The 14,383-nt window shown below is 37.3% G+C and overlaps 1 non-coding gene across 1 annotated transcript; it reads right to left on the reverse strand.

Moving 5' to 3' along the window:
• Positions 1 to 10,800: 10,800 nt before the first annotated feature.
• TRNAC-GCA (transfer RNA cysteine (anticodon GCA)) lies at positions 10,801 to 10,872 on the reverse strand. Its single transcript has one exon. It is a non-coding gene; the product is annotated as a tRNA-Cys (tRNA).
• Positions 10,873 to 14,383: the final 3,511 nt, after the last annotated feature.

The raw sequence follows: 14,383 nt of genomic DNA on the forward strand, positions 1-14,383 counted from the left end.
ATAAATAAAACTTAACATATCACATAGTCAAGTCCTGACAAGCTCAATACAAATAACAGGACTGTATCTTATCTTGAATTAAAACTTCAGTCTTCTGAACTCTTATGCTTCTTTATTTAAACCTCTTAGTTCTTGTACTATCTTTTTTATATCAAAACCATTCATGAGAAATGAATGAATGGTAGAATGAATGTTGTGGTGTTTCCTACAATTCCAGTTTTTCTACCATATTCATTCATTCATTCATACCTCCCATGTTTGAGGCACCAGGAAGATAGAAATACATACACTAAGCATAATCTAGTGAGTTTCACTCTAACTTTTGTTAAATGAATGAAATATAGCCTTACTTGACTATTTTAGTTACTTCTCCAAATCCCTGGAGATATAAATTATCCTTTCATAGTTCTTCACTCACACGTGTTTTTTATTTTAGGATTTTTTTTCCCCCACCAAATATGTATATCTAGCAAGTGATACTCTAGGCCTAGAAAATAAGTTCTCACGTGGTAGAACCTTTTGTCACCTATCTCAAAAACAAAATCCATATTTCTCCATCATCTCACTTTTGCTTTTATTGCTATAAACTTGTCTGTATTCATTATAATCATGGTCGCTGACACAGATAATCAGCCCAGTATGTGAAGGGGATTTTCAGAGTTTGCACAAGGCTAGAGAAGAGTTCCCTGGGTGAAATTTAACCAGGTCCATGGAAAATTCTTACGCCTGCATGTAATATATTTTCAGGTATTTACTTTGTATGCTATCCACTCCTGTGCACAGCACATCCACACTTAGCCATTCTGTTTGTTTTAAGATATTTTCTGCCATTGTTTATTTAAAAATAATATTTACTTTTATAATACTTTTAGGCTTACAGTAAGGTTGCAAAGATAATATAGAGTTCCCATATATATTTTGCTTTGTTCTCTCTATTGTCAACACCTTACATTTCCATGGTTCATTTGGCAAAATCAAGAAATTGTCATTGGTTCATTACTGTTAGCCAAAGTCCAGACTCAATTTTGATTTCACCAATTTTTCCATTAAAATCCTCCTTCTCAGTAGCCATTTTGACCCAACCAGCTTTCATTGCTGTTCTATCTCCTCTGTCCTTCTCGTCTATGAGAATCTTTCTGGTTTTTCATGGCTTTGACAGTCTTGTTAATATTCTTAGATTTTCCCTTAATTTGGGTTCTCTGATGTTTTTCTTAAGATTAGACTGGGGCTATAAGCTTGGGGAAGAATATCACAGAAGCAAAGTGCCTCTCTCTCTTTTTTTTTATAAAAAGGGTGCATGCCATCACTGATGATGTAAAGCTTCACCAGTTGAATAATGTAGTGTTTTTGAAGGTTTCCTCATTGTACAGTTATTATTTTCCCTCTTTCCTGGGCTCTTCTTTGGAAAGAACCCCTAAGTTAGCATATTTTCAAGGAAGTTGGAGAGAATCTAAATTCTGCCTTCCTGACTGTTGAAATTTAGAATTATTCTGTAATAAAGTTTTGCTGTCTCATAACTACTTGTAAATTCTTTATTTATGATCAAAATATCCCTTTAAATTGGGGCTCCCCAGGTGGCACAGTGGTAAAGAATCTACCTGCCAATGTAGGAGACACAGGAGACCTGGGTTCAATCCCTGGGTGAGGAAGATCCCCTGGAGGAGGAAATGGCAATGCACTTCAGTATTTTTGCCTGGAAAATTCCATGGACAAAGGAGTGTGGCAGGCTATAGCCATGGTGTTGCCAAGAGTCAGACACAACTGAGCGACTGAGCACAGCACACAGCACAGCATCCTCTTAAATTATTTAGTTAAAATGGCTTCCTCTTATAATGGTATTATCTCTAGCTGTCCTTTCTTAGATAAATTCTGTCACATAATGCACATGTATGTACATATCCACAGCATGTACAGATATATATATAACCTTCATGAAGCAGAAAGTTTTCACTCCCTACCACCTCCTTCCTTTGCTTCCTGATTTACTCTCCTCAACTTCAGAATCCTTAGTCTTTCCAATCTTTTCCCATCCCACTTTTCTTACTTTCATTCTGTAGCAACCACTTTTTCACTCCACACTCATGGGAGGGACTATTGACAAAGTGAGGAGAGTATCTTCTAGAAATAAATTAATTCGATTTCCGGGAAAGGATGATACATACACTAATAGATTAAAAAATGGATTTTATTTGTTCTTTTAGAGTTGAAAATAGAACATGCCTTTGAATATATACCTACTGTCACAAAAGACAGTACTTTCTTTTACTTTTTGGTTTCATTTATCATTTATACAATAAACATAAATAAAGTGTCCAACATGTACGATGAACTGTTAGCATGCTAAAGGGGACCATGTCTCCCACCATACCCCCAAGAAGTTTTTAGGAGTTAACTGAAAAGAGTTGTTTCTAAGTTAAAGGTTATCATAATAAATACTGATAAAAAATTAAATTCCTTTAAAGGTTGTTAAATAATTTCCCAATAGCGTAGCTTGAAACTTCATTCCCAGTGAACAGCAAACAATAGTGTTCTCTATGCATCTCTGCCTTGCCACTAGCTTCCAAGTAATAACTTTCCTGTTATATATTGTTTTATATTATAAAAACCAACAAAAAAAGAAGCCTAACCTCAACTATTTAAAATGTCTCTTCCATCTAAAAAAAAATTTTTCTAATAGGATAGAAATAGGAATTTAAATTTTGATCCTATTATTTTCTGCAAATTACCAAAATCTCTGAGACTCAATTTCTTAATCAGTAGAAATTGATTGAATATAATGATATTTTTGAAGTGCACAGAATTTATAACTTAAATATGCATAAATTAAGTGCTATTTTCCTCCTTGTCTTTTCTTCCTTCTCATGGCTTAAAGAAAACTTTAAATTAATAGATATGGTCTTAAATTAATAGATATGGTCTTAGGCATATTACTTAAATTTTTTTCTGATTCAATTTCTTCATCTACAAATGTGGAGTTAATATAATGATTCTATTACTATTTGTTGATGTTCAGGTAAGATTATGTATAGGAAATATCTTTCTAAAATATGTCATCATATATGCTGGTTATTTTCTCTCTTTATACCCCATCCTGATTTTGGTTGTATTTGCCCAAAAGAAGAGACAATATTGAGATGGAAATCTGTTCCATTGGAGAGAGAGCATAAGCTTTGGAATCAAGGAGCCTCTGGAGTGAATCATGGCTCACCAACTCATTAATGCTTGCAATATATCTTCAGGCTTCTCCAATTTTCTCATTCTTGAAATCCTTGAGAGGATTAAACCAGGTAATGCATTTTTTAAAAATATTGTTTATTTTTTGAGGTAAGACTGCTAAAAAGTACAGTGCTTTTAAGATGTAAGTAAAGTCATATCTTTATTAAGTTATCTGTTTTTTGCTTATATTAATGGTATTTTCAATATATATTTCTGAAACTATAACTAGATTAACCTCACCTTGAATTACAGTTCTGAACAACCATCAGGAAATGTTCTGGATGAGAATGGCATTAATCCCTTGTATGGATTAACCACTTATTCATTTACTCAACTAATATTGACTGAGTATCTACATGTGCAGGTATCTGCTCTGGATGCTAATTTATTCTAGGCTGTTTGAAAGCATTCTTTCCCATACAGTTTAAAATGATGTCAATAAGAAAAAGTTCATCAAGCAAAGTAATTACCTGATTATAAATATTTGGTTATCTGACCAATATATCATGAGCTACATTTGATATAAAAAATGATATGTAAAAAAGGCATTTCAGGACTATAAATGCTATATTTGCAGAGGTGCTAACCAAAGGTCGGGTGCTACTTTCTGTATCTAGGGGTCTTCTTCATAGATGACAATACAATATGCTCCAGGTAAGTCAGATAAAGACTGAAACCTTCTCTGAAGAGTATTTATGAAGTGCCTGGACTTTCTATAAACTTGATGGCCATTTTCCACTGAGTTTGAAAGAAAAAAGGCTCTAATTCTGGAGCAGAGTCATTTAAATAAAAGGTTGGTGCAGGTCCTACCTCTTCTGTCAGTCAAAATATGTTTTTCTCATGGACTCCTGGAGCTCTGAGGCCATGACTGTGCTCCAAAAGACCCAGTTGGGCACTTCTTATTAACATGTACATGTGTCAATAATAATTCTCTTTGGAAAATTAGCCTCAAGTGGGTTTGTTATATGAATACCAACAGCGGTTTTGAGTTCTCAATATAGGATTATCTGCTAGTTAACGTGGCAACAACAGACAGATAGATATACAGACATATATGTGTGAGAGGCAAACAGACATGAACTAGATAATAAGGTATTTTAATTAGTGACATTCGACCTTTAAGCTTGATAATTAGACGTGCCTTCTCCAGAGTAAAAATCGTTTATCTATGATCTACTATTTCCTTGTTGTGTGACCCTGTGAGAGTTTCTCTAACTCCTGGTCAACTGGATTTCTACTTTTTTGTAATAGAACTGAGTCAATTTTCCAACTTACTGGGTTAACATAATGATTAAGTTAAAGGATGCCTCTAAACTGCTTAGTGCAGTTTTGTGCATCTTAAGTGCTCAGTGAATAATGTTCAATCTTTCTGTTATTTTTAGTATCATTATTATGGTTATTGATGATAGAGGAAACGATTGGCTGAGAGCAGTGAGAAGTAAGATCTTCCAAATATTTTCACTATTTCATTTTTGCATGCTGTTTACTCCCCAGCCATTTCTTTAATCATTTCCATTCTCTGCTTCTTACTGCAATGTGGCTCACACTGAGATTATTCTTTGCAGAGAATCTAGGGGGAGCTTGTGGTACAGAAATGAAGAAGGCATGAGCAAAAATAAAGAATTGTTTACTGGAAGCCACTCAAGATTTGAAGTAAACCAGAGCTGAGTTTGGATTGGCCTCCATCATTTGCTGTCTCTGCAACCCTGCACACATCTCTTAGTTTCTTACTCCTTTAATTCTCATCAGTAAATGAAATAAATCACATCCATGCTTCAGGGATAATATGAAAGTTCAGAAGATAAAGAACCCATAAGAATTAAGAAAATGAAAGATGAAAATTTCAAATAGAAGAAATTTTTAAAAAGATGTAAGCAGACATTTCACAAAAGAAGAAACATAACTGTTAAATTTGTGGCAAGATTTTCAGTTTCACTAGTAATCTGGAAAATGTAAATAAAACCACAATAAGATACCATTCTACCTATTAGATGGACAAATTTATTTTTAAAGCCTGACAATATTAAATACTAGTGCAATGTGGCAGAATAGAAACTCTTATCCACGGTGGTGAGAAAATAGCACAACTCTTAACAACTTACTTAACTAGTAGAGTTGAAGGTTTGCAAATACTGCTGCTGCTGCTGCTAAGTCGCTTCAGTCGTGTCCGACTCTGTGCGACCCCAGAGATGGCAGCCCACCAGGCTCCCTCGTCCCTGGGATTCTCCAGGCAAGAACACTGGAGTGGGTTGCCATTGCCTTCACCAATGCATGAAATTGAAAAGTCAAAGTGAAGTCGCTCAGTCGTGTCTGACTCTTAGCGACCCCATGGACTGCAGCCTACCAGGCTCCTCCGTCCATGGGATTCTCCAGGCAAGAGTACTGGAGTGGGGTGCCATGGACCTAGCAATTTTTCTACTGAGTCTTTACATAGAGGAACTACTTGAGGAAAAAAGTGAGTATGAAGATGATTGACATTTTTATCACCATTTATATGCCAAGGGCTTTACAATGTCTTTTATCCTCTCAGACATTCTGTAAATGTGGCTCTTAACTCCAGATAAAATATTCATGTGGTACAATCCTTGTGGATCATACTCTGGAGTACCATTTATAATTTCATGATTTAATTAAGTACTGGCCCCCGTACAGACATATGTACAATGTGTCAGTTATTCACCCAGGAGACTGATTAGATGCCATTGTCAGGACAGGACAAGGAAATCATTGGAGATACCTGCTTTGAATCCCATCTCAGATCTAAATGAAATGTAAGTTTTAGCGTCTGCTGTAACTTAGCATGTGGGTGGCCTTTCCAACAAGGTTCACAAATTACTCTTCAGATAAACTTTATTCATAAATCACTAGTTTCTAGTTACATATTATGGGACTTTTATACAAGATTTCAGACATTTTTCTCTTCTTTTGAAAGATACCCTTCTTCTTGGTGATATGAAATGAATACATATAAAACTGAGTTTCCCTGATGGCTCAGTGGTAAAGAATCTGCCTGCCAATGCAGGAGATGAGGGCTCAATCCCTAGGTCAGGATGAGCCCCTGGAGAAGAAAATGGCAACCTACTCCAGTATTCTTGCCTAGAAAATCCAAAGGACAGAAAAGCCTGGCAGGCTCCAGTCCATGGGGTTGAAAAAGCATTGGATGCAATTTAGGGACTAAACAACAAAATATAAAATTATGAGTAATATGCCACCCAACATACATTTCCATAATAATACTTTGAAACAAGCCCTCTTAATCAAGCTTCACATAATAGATTCAAGAGGCAAATGTAGTTCCCGCTTCATGGTGTAAGCCACATTGACATTTATAACATGTTCAGTCTCAGGGTTTGATGTCTGTCTTCTAGTGTGTTGGCATCCTAATACTTTAATGTGCTGAGTGTGTACAGTTACCCAGATTTACTTCCCCAGTGTGATTGTGTCAGTATTCCTTGTTACTATACTGATGTAATTCTACTAAAATTTACATAAATTAGTTAAATAAACATGTGAAAGAAGTTTTTATAATAAAAACTATGTTAAAAGACTCAATAAAAAGAATTCCTTAGAGTACTGTGGAATTAGGTATAATAGAGACAGTCTATGAGATAGGGAAAATAATAACACAGTTAAGATAAATATGAAAGTCTGATATGTGTCATACTGCTAAGTCACTTCAGTCGTGTCCAACTCTGTGCGACTCCATAGACGGCAGCCCACCAGGCTCCCCCGTCCCTGGGATTCTCCAGGCAAGAACACTGGAGTGGGTTGCCATTTCCTTCTCCAATGCATGAAAGTGAAAAGTCAAAGTGAAAGTGAAGTCGTGTCCGACTCCTAGCAACCCCATGGACTGCAGCCTACCAGGCTCCTCCATCCATGGGATTTTCCAGGCAAGAGTACTGGAGTGGGGTGCCATTGCCTTCTCCCGATATGTGTCATAAGCACATCTAAATTCTTCCTTCAATTTTAAGAAGCTGGAATTGGTAACCATATAAAACACATGTAGGAAAGGTAAAATGAAAGTGAAGTTGCTCAGTCATGTCTGACTCTTTGTAAACTCATGGACTGTAGCCTACCAGGCTTCTCCATTCATGGGATTTTTCCAGAGGAGGGTACTAGAGTTGGTTGCTATTTCCTTCTCCAGGGTATCTTCTCAACCCAGGAATCGAACCCGGGTTTCCTGCATTGCAGGCAGACACTTTACCCTATGAGCCACCAGGGAAGCCCTAGGTAAAGGAAGTGCAAAGACAGACATAGGCACCTTGTCAGTATATGTTTTAAGTTTAAAATGTTATGTTTCCCTGTTATATCAATATTTCCAACTAAATTGGTCAATTATCCTTTCTGATCAGCTTTGATAAAAAGAGATTACATAGTAGTGATAAAGTTTTGGCATTTATCTTTTCAGGTGTCATGGTGGTGAAAAATCTGCCTGTGAAAGGAGGATATGCAAGAGACAGGTCCAATCCTTGGGTTGGGAAGATCCCCTGGAGAAGGAAATGGCAACCCACTCCAGTTTTATACCTGGAAGACTCCATGGACAAAGACATCCCATGAGGTCAAAAAAGTCAGACATGACTGAGCATACCCACACACCTACACACACAGAAAATTTAAAAAGAAAAAAAGAGCCAGCTTTAGGTAGTATTATGTGTGCAAGAAGTATACAAGGATATTTCCTCAACTGATTCTAAAATAATGGGCACCTAAAAGAGGAAAACAATACAATGGGAAACTCTAGAGAGCTCTTCAAAAAATTAGAGATACAAAGGGAACATTTCATGCAAAGATGGATACAATAAAGGACCGAAATGGTATGGACCTAACAGAAGCAGAAGATATTAAGAAGAGGTGGCAAGAATACACAGAAGAGCTATACAAAAAAGATCTTCATGACCCAGATAACCATGATGGTGTGGTCACTCACCTAGAACCAGACATCCTGGAATGCAAAGTCAAGTGGGCCTTAGGAAGCATCACTACGAACAAAGCTAGTGGAGGTGATGGAATTCCAGTTGAGCTATTTCAAATCCTAAAAGATTATGCTGTGAAAGTGCTGCACTCAATATGCCAGCAAATTGGAAAGCTCAGCAGTGGCCACAGGACTGGAAAAGGTCAGTTTTCATTCCAATCCCAGAGAAAGGCAATACCAAAGAATACTCAAACTACCACACAATTGCACTCATCTCACATGCTAGCAAAGTAATGCCCCAAATTCTCCAAGCCAGGCTTCAACAGTATGTGAACTGTGAAATTCCAGATGTCCAAGCTGGTTTTAGAAAAGGCAGAGGAACCAGAGATCAAATTGCCAAATCTGCTGGATCATCAAAAAAGCAAGAGAGTTCCAGAAAAACATCTACTTCTGCATTATTGACTATACCAAAGCCTTTGACTATGTAGATCACAACAAACTGTGAAAAATTCTGAAAGAGATGGGAATACCAGACCACCTGACCTGCCTCCTGAGAAATCTGCATGCAAATCAAGAAGCAACAGTTAGAACTGGATATGGAACAACAGACTGGTTCCAAATAGGAAAAGGAGTACATCAAGGCTTTTATTGTCATCCTGCTTATTTAAATTATATGCAGATTACATCATGCAAAATGCCAGGCTGAATGAAGCACAAGCTGGAGTCAAGATTGCCAGGGGAAATATCAATAACCTCAGATATGTGGATGACACCACCTTTATTGTGGAAAGCAAAGAGGAACTAAAGAGCCTCTTGATGAAAGTGAAAGAGGAGGCTGAAAAAGTTGGCTTAAAACTCAACATTCAGAAACCTAAGTTCATGGCATCTGGTCCCATCACTTCATAGCAAATAAATGGGGAAACAGTGAGATACTTTATTTTGGGGAGCTCCAAAATCACTGCATATTGTGACTGCAGCCATGAAATTAAAAGACGCTTGCTCCTTGGAAGAAAACGTATGACCAACCTAGACAGCATATTAAGAAGCAGAGACATTACTTTGCCAATGAAGGTCTGTGTAGTCAAAGCTATGGTTTTTCCAGTAGTCATGTATGGATGTGAGAGTTGGACTATAAAGAAAGCTGAGTGCCGAAGAACTGATGTTTTTGAGCTGTTGTGTTGGAGAAAATTCTTGAGAGTCCCTTGGACTGCAAGGAGATCCAACCAGTCAATCCTAAATGAAATCAGTCCTGAATATTCATTGGAAGGACTGATGCTGAAGCTGAAACTCCAGTACTTTGGCCACCTGATGCAAAGAGCTGACTCATTTGAAAAGACCCTGATGCTGGGAAAGATTGAAGGCAGGAGGAGAAGGGGACAACAGAAGATGAGATGGTTGGATGGCATCACCAACTCAATGGACATGAGTTTGAGTAAACTCCGGGAGTTGGTGATAGACAAGGAAGCCTGGAGTGCTACAGTCCATGGGGTTGTAGAGTCAGACATGACTGAGCAACTGAACTGAACTGATCTGACTGATAGTAGGATAGGGTCCCATGTACGTACTCTTCCTTTCAGGTTTCTAGAGAAGTTATTCCTTGTTTGGTGAATCAGACTTGATGTATTGCAACTTCCATTCTGTAATCAATAAAATTTTGTTCCTGTGATAGCCTAAATCCAAGAATTTTGTTTTTCTAAGAGTAAAACCCAATGATGTTATAGGCCCATCATTAAAGATTATACTTTTACTTGACTTTTCCTGTTTAATATCGTAGTGAGTGGATATCATTCCCGAGATCCCTCATGTGGGTACTTTGGAGTATCCAGAAGTAAGCTGAGGAAGGATCTTTCTCCCTATCTAGTTACTGAAATTAAGTCGCACATAGATTACCTAATTCAGGCTATAACTGAGACAATATTGGTAGTGGCCACCAATCATTCTTGTGAAGTTAACATGGTGCCCTCACAAATTCTCATGGAGCCTTTTAATTTAGTTCTCTGGTATCATGGTGGATTGATTAGCAGCTCTGCTCTTTTAAAAAGACCATCATTCAAATTTACCTTTCTCTTCAATCACTCCTAGTTTTCTGGTGATTCATATTGCTATGTAAGTGGGCACTTATACATTGCAAATCAGTCATGTTTTTCATTAGGTAAATGTAATGGCAGTCCTAAGGAGGTACAGATGGTTATGGCTTGTAGTAGAATGAATTATTGCCAAAAGGAATAAAACAATCTTAAAATGAAATGGCGGTCTTGAATAGTGAAACTGGTAGAATGTCAGAGTTGTAATCCCTTTCTTATTAGCTTAGAGCTTGCTGGTATCTTTATTAGTAGTTCATTTGGAGCCATCTGAGCCCCTGAATCATTGACCAAAATGTCAAAACTTATCTCTGCTCCTCTATTCTAATAAAAATAATAGTTCACATAGACTGAGACTGTATTGTCTTCCATGGTCTGTAATAAGGGATTCATATTTTATTTAATGTTTTATATCAGTGGTTATTGAACATTAGTGTGCATAAGAATATCCTGTGTGTGAATGTGTGAAGTCGTTCAGTCATGTCTGACTCTTTGCGACCCCGTGGACTGTAGCCCACCAGGCTCCTCTGTCCATGGGATTCTCCAGGCAAGAATACTGGACTGGGTTGCCATTTCCTTCTCCAGGGGATCTTCCCAACCCAGGGATCGAACCTGGGTCTCCTGCATTGCAGGCAGACGCTTTATCCTCTGAGCCACCAGGGAAGCCAAGAATATCCTGGTGAGCTATTAAAACACAGATTCATAGCTAATACATCCTGTCCCCTATTTCAGATCCAAAGTTCTCAGACAGGACCCAAGAATTTGCATTTCTAGTAAGCTAACAGATTACATGATGCTAAGGTCTAATAAGGTGGGCTTCCCAAGTGACTCAGTGGTAAAGAATCTGCCTGCCAATGCAAGAGATGTGGGTTGAATCCCTGGGTCGGGAAGATCCCCTGGAATAGGAAATGGTAACCTGCTCCAGTATTCTTTCCTGGAAAATTCCATGGACAAAGGAGACTGGAGGGCTACAGTCCATGGGGTCACAAAGAGTTGGACATGACTGAGCAACTGAGCATGTACAAATAGCTCTGTAGATGATTCACTGAGTCAGCTACTACTCTAATTATCTCAGTTTCATCCAGGAGAAGACCTAGCTTCAGAAAAAGGGGGTAAGTCATTTTCCAAAGATCAAGACATAGAAAAGGTGAAATCAAGACTTGAACTTGACAACAAAATCCACTATTGTAGCTTCTCTATATATTATGCCTTGACCCTGGATTCTCCTTTCTCTTTAATTTGATTAGTGATTAAGTCCTTGATACACTTAGGTGAGTTTGACTTATAAACCACAAGCTCCTATGGTGAACAGAACTGTGGAGAGAATATTCTCATTGGTTTCTGTTTTACCAAAAGGATAAGAGTGGCTGTAAAGACTAGAGGAATGATGTCCTGGCAACGTTTCTGGTAATCTAAAAGTGTAGAGTTCCAGACTCAGGTTGCCAGGGTTTGTGAATAGCAGCTGAGCCACTGGCAATGTCCCAGGATCTCAGCAGGACTGGAGATTTTGAATGGACAATATTTCTTTGTTGAGATTCTGAAAGTAAAATTAATCATGGCTGGACATTGTTTAGAAATTGTCTGGGTGTATACTTTCCAGTAATTGATTTGTTTCCACATGGACACCTTGTTTTCCATGTAAATGGTTCTTCTTGTTGGGTGATTTTATTTCTCTTTCTGTATGCCAGGGGGCAGTGTGGTTTAATGATAATAATCATGTGTTTCTTGAGAGCATGTTGCTTTATTCTTTCTCCCTGATGTTTGTGTTTGTTTGTAGTCTGAAGGAGGATGTGATATGGGACTTCCTGTGACTCTCAGTAGAGTCTAGCCTCTCAAAGCCCCTCATCTTTTGCCTGTTCTTACTTCTCAAATATTATACTATTTCTCAAGCCCAGGATCTCTAAACAAATCTGACTTTTTGAGGACAGGTTTTTTTTTTTTTTTAATCAACTAGAAGATAGCCTAACAGTATACTGTAGAAATTGTACAAAGTTAGTACAATTTTTAAACAATGTTTAATGCTTAAAGATTAGATTGAAATGAAGTCAAAAGAAAGAAAAATCCAGCATTAATATAAATGCGAGTCATTAGTAGGGTGCTGAACCAAGAGATGTTGTAGGTTGGGAAGCATTTAGTGACTTTTCAGGACTTTGGGATAACCTCTTAGGACAGTAGGTCTTGACTATTTTTGACACTGCGAGGATTCAGTCTTGAAATTCATGAAAACCATGGCAAGAAAGACATTTGTCTTATGGATTAAGAGCTCCATAAACAACTGATGTGTTTTATCATAATTATAGCTATCTTTCTACAAGCCCTCAAAGGTTCATAAACAAGAAAAATCTACTCATTATTATTAATATTTGGCTGTGGGGAACTTCCTAGCTCAAGTTTAAATTCATGTGAGCAAAAAGGGCTTTTTTACATACAGTAACAGTGTGATGGTTGTGTGTATAGACTCCTGAATTCAGAATGCTTGGTTTGAACACCGTATCTCTATTTACAAGGTGTATGATCTTAAATAAGTAAGTTATCTTCTCTTCTATAAAATGAAAAGATTAAATGGGTTAAAGTATGTAAAACATTTAGAAAGTGTCTGGTATCCAGTAAGTGCCACGTTAAATATGTGTTAATTATTGTAATTAGTGGGCACAAAGTCAAGAATAAGAGCAGGTGCATAAGCCACTGTGGCCTCTTTTCCTAGATTTTTACCCTGATTGCTGTTGTTCTTCTTATGCTGAAGTAAGAAGAACAATAAATTAAAATATTCTAAGGAAAGATAGCAGCTCTTCTAGCACCCTGTTCTGGGTTTCTTCTGCTCTGGTCTCCGCCTTAGTCCTTCTTGGACAGGGATCCCTCTGAAGGGAAACCAACCCCAGGCCTGTCTTGCTATTGCAACTCTGAGGAGAAGCATTGCAAAGAGAAAAGAACTTATTCAGTGGCAAAGAGTTTTTCTCAAACTTCTTTACTCCTCTTTCTAAAAGTTTTGCTCCCTAGTGTTTCGACCCATTTTTTTTCCTCCTAGGGATAAATTCCTCTGTAATAAATACCTCTTCTCCCTTTCCTCTTGGATGAATGCAGAGACTCAGAAGAGGCACTGAATGAAATCACCTTCATGTTAAAATACAGTCCCTAAAGGGTATCGCCCTGCAGAGAGCATGCCATGCAGTAAACAGCTATATTGCTGTGGCGGTTTCACTCTCAGCTCTTTGTCACCTTACTTCAGATTTTTGTTTTGTTTCAATGATAAAATTTTCAGTTATTCTAATTCCAGACTATATATTTAAGACACTTCTTTCTTTTGTTGTATTGCATTTAATCAACTCAAAAGAATGTCAAATGTCAAATCTTTAGTATCACAGAGTTATACTGTCATTATTTCTATTCCCAGTTTTATTGATATATAATTGACATATAACATTATGTAGATTCCATCATACACCACGTTGATTTGATACACTGATATATAATATATTGCAAAATAATTACCATCATAGTGTTAGCACCTCCATTACATCATATATTTACCATTTAATTTTTGTGGTGAGGATATTTTAGGTCTACTGTCTTAGCAACTTTCAAAACATAACACAATATTGTTAACTAATATCACCATGCTATATATTAATTCTCTAGAACTTACAAGTGGAAGTTTGTGCCCTTTGACCATACCTCATTTTTCTCACCCTCCAGTCCCTGGTAACCACTATCTCACTCTGTTTTTTTTTAAATTTGACATTTAAAAAAAATATTCCACATACAAGTGATATGACACAGTATTTGTTTTTCTCTGACTTATTTCACTTAGCCCTTAAGTGTTATCGTGTCATTGTAAACAACAGGAACTCCTTCTTTCTCACAGTTAAATAATATTTCATTGGTAGGATTCACCAGTGAAACCATCCAGTCCCAGGCTTTGATTTGTTGGATGGCTACCCTCATTTGAATTAGTAAAGGTCAAATCATTTGCCAGTAATATCTCAGTTCCAGGAATCTGTTTTTTCTTTCTTTCATCTTGAGAGAAATTTGACTAAATCAGATGTCTAAGACATTGAAGAAGCTATGAAACCCAGATCCTATACTCTGATGAAGATAAAAAGAGGAGACTATAGATTGCAAGGATAGTATTAGGGAAGCTGTTTATTGAGAGTTTGGGTAGCGTATAGAGTGCTGT

This window comes from Bubalus kerabau, chromosome 7 (genome assembly GCF_029407905.1).
Source record: "Bubalus kerabau isolate K-KA32 ecotype Philippines breed swamp buffalo chromosome 7, PCC_UOA_SB_1v2, whole genome shotgun sequence".
NCBI lineage: Eukaryota > Metazoa > Chordata > Mammalia > Artiodactyla > Bovidae > Bubalus > Bubalus kerabau.